This window comes from Tupaia chinensis, unplaced genomic scaffold (genome assembly GCF_000334495.1).
Source record: "Tupaia chinensis unplaced genomic scaffold, TupChi_1.0 Scaffold000477_1, whole genome shotgun sequence".
NCBI lineage: Eukaryota > Metazoa > Chordata > Mammalia > Scandentia > Tupaiidae > Tupaia > Tupaia belangeri.
Genome location: NW_006159986.1, coordinates 4041680 through 4050169, shown reverse-complemented (window position 1 = coordinate 4050169; position 8490 = coordinate 4041680). Strand labels below are relative to the sequence as shown.

At 48.3% G+C, this 8490-nt stretch overlaps 1 protein-coding gene across 1 annotated transcript in view; it reads right to left on the bottom strand.

Moving 5' to 3' along the window:
* COASY (Coenzyme A synthase) overlaps positions 1-394 on the bottom strand; it is a 4570-nt gene extending 4176 nt beyond the window's left edge. The window contains exon 1 of the mRNA XM_006156013.3: positions 264-394. The gene's annotated coding sequence lies outside the window, so the exon portion shown is untranslated. The remainder of the gene's footprint in view (positions 1-263) is intronic.
* Positions 395-8490: the final 8096 nt, after the last annotated feature.

Below are 8490 nucleotides of genomic sequence, written 5' to 3'. Positions count from 1 at the left end.
GGTCTCAGTGCCGATCGAGAACGGGATGTCCCCTGGCAGGGACAGGGACCGGGCCCGAGCCTGGCAGACGGAGCCCCGGGGCAGTGCTCTAAGCCTTGGTTTCCGCCTCTCGGACGGGACAGTGACTTCACTGAACTTAACTGAAGTCCTGAGCAGGGGGCCCCGGACCACAGGGCTGGGGGTCCAGAATTCCTGGGCCCTCTTGCTGCGCTGCACCGGGGGCTGAAGGGGGAAGGCCCGGCTCAGGTCGGCCTCCTACTCACTGAAGCCTCGGGGCTGTGGTCCCACTTGCAACGCCGCGGAGACCGCCCCGGCCGCGGCCCGGAAACACTAGCTCAGGCGCCCCCGACTCCGGCCTACGGAATCGGAGACAGGCCAAACCTCGCAATAAGACTAGGCTCGGATTCTCGCGAGATTTCTCTTGGGGCGGAGCTGAATTCCAACGTGTGGGGATTGGCTAAGAGTTCTCATGTCCCGGATCTGGGGCCAGAATTGGGACTGGGCAAAGAAGGGTAAGGGGACTTGAAGGCCCATTCCCTAAATTCTCGGAGAGGAAAGGTTGCGTTCAGTCACGTCACCCAAGAGGCAATGACAAAGCCAGACCTAATGTTAGATTGAGAAATTATGAGCTCTGTGTCTCTGTCGCAGCAAAGAATTGAGGGACAAAAGACAAGTTTATACCAAGGTTTATAGGGGCTTGGGGGGGGGGGGGGATATAGAGAGACGTTCCACAGACGACCAGACAGTGCCAAGGGGGACAAAGCCCTGTCTCCTTCCCAGAGTCCCCTTTTATCCTGTTTTAGATCCTTTGTTTATTCTAAAATACGTGCCCTTCCCGCTCCTTTGACATGTTACTTCTAGTTTCTCGCAGGTCTCAGGCTGCCGTTCTGAGTCACAATACAGTGCCTCCTTAAGGTTTCCTGTGCTCCAGGCCAGTCCCCTAATCGGAGCCTGCTTAATTTATCCTTGCAACTCCTAACACTAACACCTGGCTTTTATCCCCCCACCCCCCACCCCGAAAGTTTTTTTCTGGAGAGAGCAAGACCAAGACAAGCACTCTTTTTATGCTGCTTTCCATCCTCCAACCTTTCAGGCCGACCAGGATCAACTGCACACACCGGACTGTAAAAGTTGCCTCAGAACTGAACCCTTATCTTCCATAAGGCTTCCAGGATTGCAGGGCAGCACACCAAAGGTGGGCCCTGGCTTCCTTAAATTCCTGGGCCCCTTAGACTAAGCTCAGGGTTCCCAGAGTCCTTCTACTGCTCTCCCAATCCAAGACTCCTCACGTGGGAGGCTGTAGGACAACTCTGTCCCAGTCCCCATTTTACAGATGGGAAAATTGAGGTCCGTATGTTCCAGGGACATACAGAGGCCAATTCTCATGGCTCCCACAGGTGCTCTCTGCACTATGCAGATTCAATGATGTTCCTACTGGGGATGTGAGACAAGGGAGGGAGAAGAGCTCTGCCTGTGAGCTCAGAGCTGCCAGGTACAGACAGGAAAAGAGGGGGGAGGGTGGGAGATCTGCTGCCATTACACCAACTACTGGTCCTGTTCACTTTCCTTCTTAATGTTGTTTGCCCTTCGCAATTTTTTTAGAGAGTTTTTGGGGTTTTTTGGGTTTTTTTTGTTTTTTGTTTTTTGTTTTTTTTTTGCTATAGGGACATGTGCTTGCCAGACAGAGAGAGGCAGAGAGACAGAAAGCGAGAAATTACTCCCTCAGTGAGGACGGCCCTGCTGCAATCCCTTTTCCTTCAGTCTCCTCTTGGGATTTTGGGCACATGCACACATGCTGGGCGTGAGTTTAAGCTGCTGGGTCCAGGATTTAACTGTGGACGACTATATGGGAGTCCAGCACGTAACCATTACGCCATCTGCTGGTCCCAAATTTAATGTAAATTGTGTAGAATACATAACATGCATTAATGCATAATAATGCATATTTCATTCTGGAACTAGCAGGTGGCATAATGGCTATCTCGCTGGAGATCCATGTGGTCAGCCACGGTTCGAGTCCTGGACCTGGTGGCTTAAACTCACACTGGGTGTGTGTGAGTGCCAGCTCAAGATCCCGAGAGGAAAATGGAGAAAGGATTGCGGCATGGCCATCCCCCCAGGAGGTGATTTCTCACTTTCCGTCTCTCTGTCTCTCTCTGTCTTTCTGCTGAGCGCATGCGCCCTATAGTAAAAATCTCTCCAAACAAACAAAAATACGTATTTATTTTTTTTAAGAATTATTTATTTCATTTTATTTATCATTATTATCATTATTTAATTTGACCAGAGAGAGAGAGGGAAAGTGAGAAAGCAAGACACCACATTTGGAATTTGAACTGTGGTCAGCAGTATGGGAGTCCAGCACCTCAACCACCATGCCACCACCTGCTGGTCCCCCCAAAATATGTATTTAATTCATAATATGTGAAATATATACTATGTAAAAGTAAAAGTAATTAACCTAGTGCCAGCAGGTGGCAAAGTGGTTACAGGCTGGACTCCCGCATGGCTGACCGCCATATGAGTTCTGGACCCAGCAGTTTGGAAATCATGCCAGACATGTGGGCGCATACACCAAAAATCTCAAGAGGAGAATGGAAGAGAAGGGATTGCTGTGTGCCCCCCCCCACCCGGGGAGTGATTTTGTGGGATATTCAGCAAGAGACAGGACACTGAGGCTTTTTGCAGGAAAACAGTGTTTTAGTAGTGCTGACTCTGATTCAGCATATTCACATTCAAAGGCTGAGCACCCAATTTGTGGGAACCCTTCCATTTATTCATTTTAGTCTTTTTTCTCTTTATTTAAAAAAAATATTTTATTTATTTATTTTAATTTGACCACACACACACACACACACACACACAAACAGAAAGAGAGAGGGAAAGTGAGAAAGCACCAGACCAGGTCTGGGACTCAAACCATGGTCTGCCGTGTGGGAGTGTCCAGTGCCTTAACCACCATGCCACCTGCTGGTTCTTCATTTTAGTCCTTTGTTCTCCCTTACATGGTTATATACACTTTTACATACTTCTGATTGGGTAACGTATATGATAAGGTTGCTACAGAGTTATACAGGTATGCACTGGGCTGCTGGGCTCTCAGATGCGCAGGCGTGCATGAAGTTACAGAGCTGCTAAATTGCTGTGGGTACAGGCTGCAAGGTTACTACAGATTGCACATGTGTACTTAAATTCCAAGTATGCCCTATTATCTTCTTTAGCGCTAGAAGGCCCCCCATCACAATTTTTCAGTCTCTTCCTGTTTCTCTCTGCAAGCACATGCCCACTATGACAAAAAACTTTAAAAGGGACCAGCAGTTAGTCCGATGGCTATGTTGCTGGACTCACATGTAGTTGACTGTGGTTCAAGTCTTGGACCCAGTGGCTTAAACTCAAACCGGGTGCGTGCGCACGCGTGCCCAAGGTCCCAAGAGGAGAATGAGAGAGAAAGGATTGCGTCATGGCCATCCCTCCTGAAGGGTGTTTCTCGCTTTCTGTCTCTCTGTGGCGAGCGCATGCGCCTTATAGCAAAAATCTCTAAATTAAAAAAAAAAAAAAAGGAAAGAAAAAAAGAAGTAATGTAAAAGGCCATATTACTCTATGAAAATGTGGGATCAGGTGGGAGGCAGAAAAGTAGTACAGAGGGGCCAGCAGGTGGCGTGGTGGGTAAAGGTGCTGGACTCCCATGTGGCCAACCCTAGTTCCAGTCCCAGACCTGGCAGCTTGCTTTCTCTCTCTCTCTGTCTCTCTCCCTTTCATGCTGTCACTCTCTAGTCAAATTAAAATAAAGGTAAATGACAATAATTCTTTTTTTAAAAAAAAGGAAAGTAGTATAGAAAAATATAACTTTTCCTTATACAGAAAGAGAGTCCATATATATATATATTTTTTTTTGAGAGGTTTTCACTATAGGGCACCTGCGCTCGCCAGACAGACAGAGAGAGACATAGAGACAGAAAGCGAGAAATCACCTCCCAGGGGGGATGGTCACGCCGCAATCCCTTCTCCTCCATTCTCCTCTTGGGATCTTGGGCACGCACGCACATGCACCCAGCGTGAGTTTTAAGCCACCGGCCGTGACATGAACCGCGGTCGACTACATGGGACTCCAGCGACATAACCATTATGCTAACTGCTGGTTCCCTTCACAGGATCATTCTGATGGCACTGTGGAACTCTTACTGCGGGTGGGCATGGGTAAAATCTGGAAAACTAGTTTGGAGGCTACTCCGATAACCAGGAGGGGTTGTGGTGCATGAAATAGGGTAGTTTCCAAATATGCTGTGAAGGTTGAAGGTGGAGCGGTTAGTATTTGTTGATGAGTTAATTGAAAGATGAGAGATTGAACAGTACTCCAGAATTTTGGATTAAGCCTCTGGAAAAGCTGTCATCATAAAAAGTTGCTCCATATACAGCAATGGAGAAGGCTGGGGCAGGCGGAAGTGGGGGGATCAAAAATCAGGAGGTGGGGTTTGAACACATTAAGTTCATTCAGCATCAAACAGACTTTTTTTTTTTAGAAAGAATTATTAAACTTCATTTTCTTTCTTTATGTCAATTTTTCAAGAGAGGGACAGAGAGAGAGAGAGAGAGAGAACATGAGTAAGTAAGCCACCAGGTCCAGGACTTGAACCATGGTCGTCCATGTGGGAGTCCAGTACCCTTAACCACCAGGCCACCTGCTGGCCCTGAGATTTAACTTTAAAAAAAAAAAAAGTTAAGGCAGGGACCAGCAGTTGACGTAATGGCTATGTCAATGAACTCCCACGTGGGCAACTGCGGTTCGAATCCCAGACCTGGTAGCCTTGGACCTGGTGGCCTTGGACCCAGTGACCTAAACTTATACTGGGCACATGTACGTGCATACCTAAGATCCTGAGAAGAGGGTGGAGGAAAAGAGATTGCGATGTGGCCATCCCCCTGGGGGGTAATTTCTCTCTTTCTGTCTCTCTGTCCTTCTGGCTAGCATACGCACCCTTTAGTAAAAACGTCAAAAAAATAATTTAAGGCACTGGACTCCCATATGGCCAACTGAGGTTCGAGTCCTGGACCTGCCAGCTTGCTTTCTTATTTTCCTACTCTCTCTTTCTCTGTTTCTCTCATCAAATTTAAAAATAATAGCAATAAATATGGGACCGGCAGGTAGTGCAGTGGTTAAGGCGCTGGACTCCCACATGGCCGACCCCAGTTATATTCCTGGACCTGGTGGCTTGCTTTATCACTTTCCATTTCTCTCTCTCATTTTTCTTTGGTCAAATGAAAAATAATAATAATAATAGGGCCAGCAAGTGGCATGGTGGTTAAAGGTGCTAGATTCCCACATAATCAACTGCGGTTCGAGTCCTAGACCTGGAGGCTTGCTTTCTCACATTCCCTTTTCCTTTGTCTTCTTTCTTGTCAAATTAGAAAATAATAATAATAAATGGAATTACATTTTAAAAATAATAAATAAAAAAAAGAATTCAAAGAATAACAACAATTAATTAAATTTGAAAGGTTTTGCCAAAGGACACACATGCTCACCAGAGAAAGACGGAGGAACAGTGCGAAAGCACTCCCAGGATGGAGGAGGGGATAGTCATCCTGCAATCCCTTCTCCACCTGTCCCTCTTTTGGAGATTATCAGCACGTATGCACACGTGCCCAGCATATTTTTCAAGTCCCCTGGTCTGGACTCAAAGTACATAGCCATGTAGGATCCAGATGTCTTAACCACCATACCACTGGCTGGCTCAACTAAAGATTTTTTAAATTTAGATTAAAAATGTTTATGGGACTGGGCCGGCAAGTAGCATGGTGGTTAAGGTGCTGGACTCCCACATGACTGACCATGGTTCGAATCCCAAACCTGGCAGCTTGCTTTCTCATTTTCCCTTTCTCTGTCTTTCTCTGGTCAAATTAAAAAGTTAATAATAATAATAAATAAAATAATTATTAAGAAAGTAATAATAATAAAAAATAACTTTTCTTTGAAAAATATTTATTAAAGCAGATCTTATTGAGCATGGAGATAATCAAGTTTGGAGTTTGTGGTAGGCAACCGGGTGGGGGATGTGTGAGAGGGTTTTGGGTGGGTATAGTCATTAGCATATAAATGATATTGCACGAGATTAGGAATTTGAATTTATGGAAGAAAAAGGGTCCCACTTGCCTCTCTCATCACCTTGCCCCCTTCTTCCTTTTCTCCTGCCTGCACAGACCCTGGCCGCTGTACTGAGCTCACAGGCAGAAGCTCACTGGCAGAAATGAGCCTGTGAGCAGGCACACACGTGTGCTGTCGCAGGCACAAAGGAGCAGCCTGGGGCCAGACTGACAGCAAGAGGCACGCTTCAGAAATCCATGTTGCCTTGGCCCTCTCCCTTTCCTGTGGCTTCCTCCGGGATGGCATAGGGACAGCAGATCCATCTGGCCCAGGACCAGCAAGGGAAGGGTGACTGCAGGGCCCCTTTAACTACCTTCCTCCAGGACCAGAGGACCTACCTTCCTCCAGGACCAGAGGTAGCAGGCGGTTCAACAGGCCCAGGGCAGGTCAGGAGGTAGTGCCTCCTTCCCTCACTGTCACACGCGAAATGCCAAGAACTGTTCCTCTCTAGTCCCACTTTACCGGCTCTGCAGCCATGTCCCAGCCCACTCCCAAGGGCCACCTTCCCCCACCTCTCAGATGACCCCCAGACTAATCCCTCCTCAGTACTTTCCCTTGTTGGGGCACCCCTGGTCCTTTGCTCTGCCTGTTCTCTGTCTCTCCTCCCACACCTCATCTCTGTGGAGGTTAGGAAACTGGTTCCTGCCATCTTGGGCTCCTCTACTGGGCTCAGGAAAGAGAGCAGATCAGCCAGGCCCCCAAGCCCAGGTGAGCCTCCTGTTGAGAAGCAGCTTCAGGACAGGTGGCCCTGGCTCCTGCTGAGTTTTGTCTGGGATATGGAGAGGAGTGCGCGGGGCTGTTTCCCTTTGATTTATTTAACTTTGCTCCTTCTTTACACATCTGCTGTGCATAGGAATATAATAATGTAAGTGGCAGCTTATATTATTATAAGGGCTATTAGTAGTGACAGTTGCTAGCCAGCAGGTGGCATGGTGGTCAAGGGGCTGGATCCCACATGGCTGGGTTTGACATGGCTGACTCCGAAGTTCCAGTTCTGGACCAGGTGGCTGGAACACGCCAGGCATGTGTGCCTGTGTGCCCAGAATCGGAAAGGAAAATGGAGGAGAAGGGGTTCTGATGTGGCTATTCCTCTGGAAGGGGTGATTTCTCACTTTTTCTCTTTCTCTTGAGTTTATCCAGTGAGCACACGTGCCCTATAGCAAAGAAACAACAAAAAGAAAATGAAAAGAAACAGTTGTGGGACCAGCAGGTGGCGTGGTGGCTAAGGGCTTGGACACTCCCACATGGCTGACCACAGTTCGAGTCCTGCACCTGGTGGCTTGCTTTCTCACTTTCCCTCTTTCTCTCTCTCTCTCTCTCTGTCTCTCTCTAGTGAAATTAAAATAAAATGAATGAATAAAAGTAAATAAATAATTTTTAAAGAAATAAAGAAACAGTTGTTACCATTAAGTGCTATGAACTCAGCACTTTCAGGTAGTCCCCTCACTTAACCCTCACTACAACCCGAGGCAGGTATTACACCATCTCACAGCTAAGACATTAAAGAGGGCCAAGTCGGGAGGCAGGTGGTGTGGTGGTTAAGGGCTCTGGACTCCCACGTGGCCGACTGTGGTTTTGGACCTGACCGCTTGCTTTCTCACTCACTGTCTCCGGTCTAATTAAAATAAAGTTAAATAATTTTGGAAAAAAAAAAAGAGAGAGAGCCAAGTCACAACTCCAGTCTCCCCCCACTCCCCCGCCCCACCATGAGTGAGCCAAAGTCCTACTTTTTTGGTTGTTTGCCATAGGGTGGATGCACTTGGAGGAGAGACAGGAAAAATGAGAAATCACCCCCCTCAGGGAGTTTGGCCACACCGCAGTGCCTTCTCCTTTCTCCTCTTGGGATTTTGGGCACTCAAGCACATGAGCCCAGAGTGATTTTCACCTGGTGGGGGGACTCGAACCGTGATCAACCATGCGGAACTCCAGCATCTTAACTTCCAGCCACCTGCTGGTCCCCAAATTCCTACTTTCACAGATTCCCCTGCGTATCCATACAACTCTGGTCCTAGCTTTGCAGTGGACTTGAGGCGTGACCCCAGTCTAGCTCTTTCCTCTTTCTGGACCTGGTTTTCCCGTAGCTATAACCCGGGCTATTGGGATCTATCCTCGTTACCACCCGCTGCGGGTATCAGGGTAGTGCATCCTACATCCCCGCCCCATCCCCCCCACCACATACCCTCAGGCGACAAAGGAGGACTCCGGAGACCCCGCAGCCCGAGGTTTTATTGCGGGCCGGCGGGCGGGGCTCCGGGCTCAGGACCCTCGGGTCCTCTGGCCCCGGCCTCCTGGAGTTGGTCGGCGAACACCGCTTGGCGTATGGCAGCGAGGGAGCGGGGGGCGCCGGC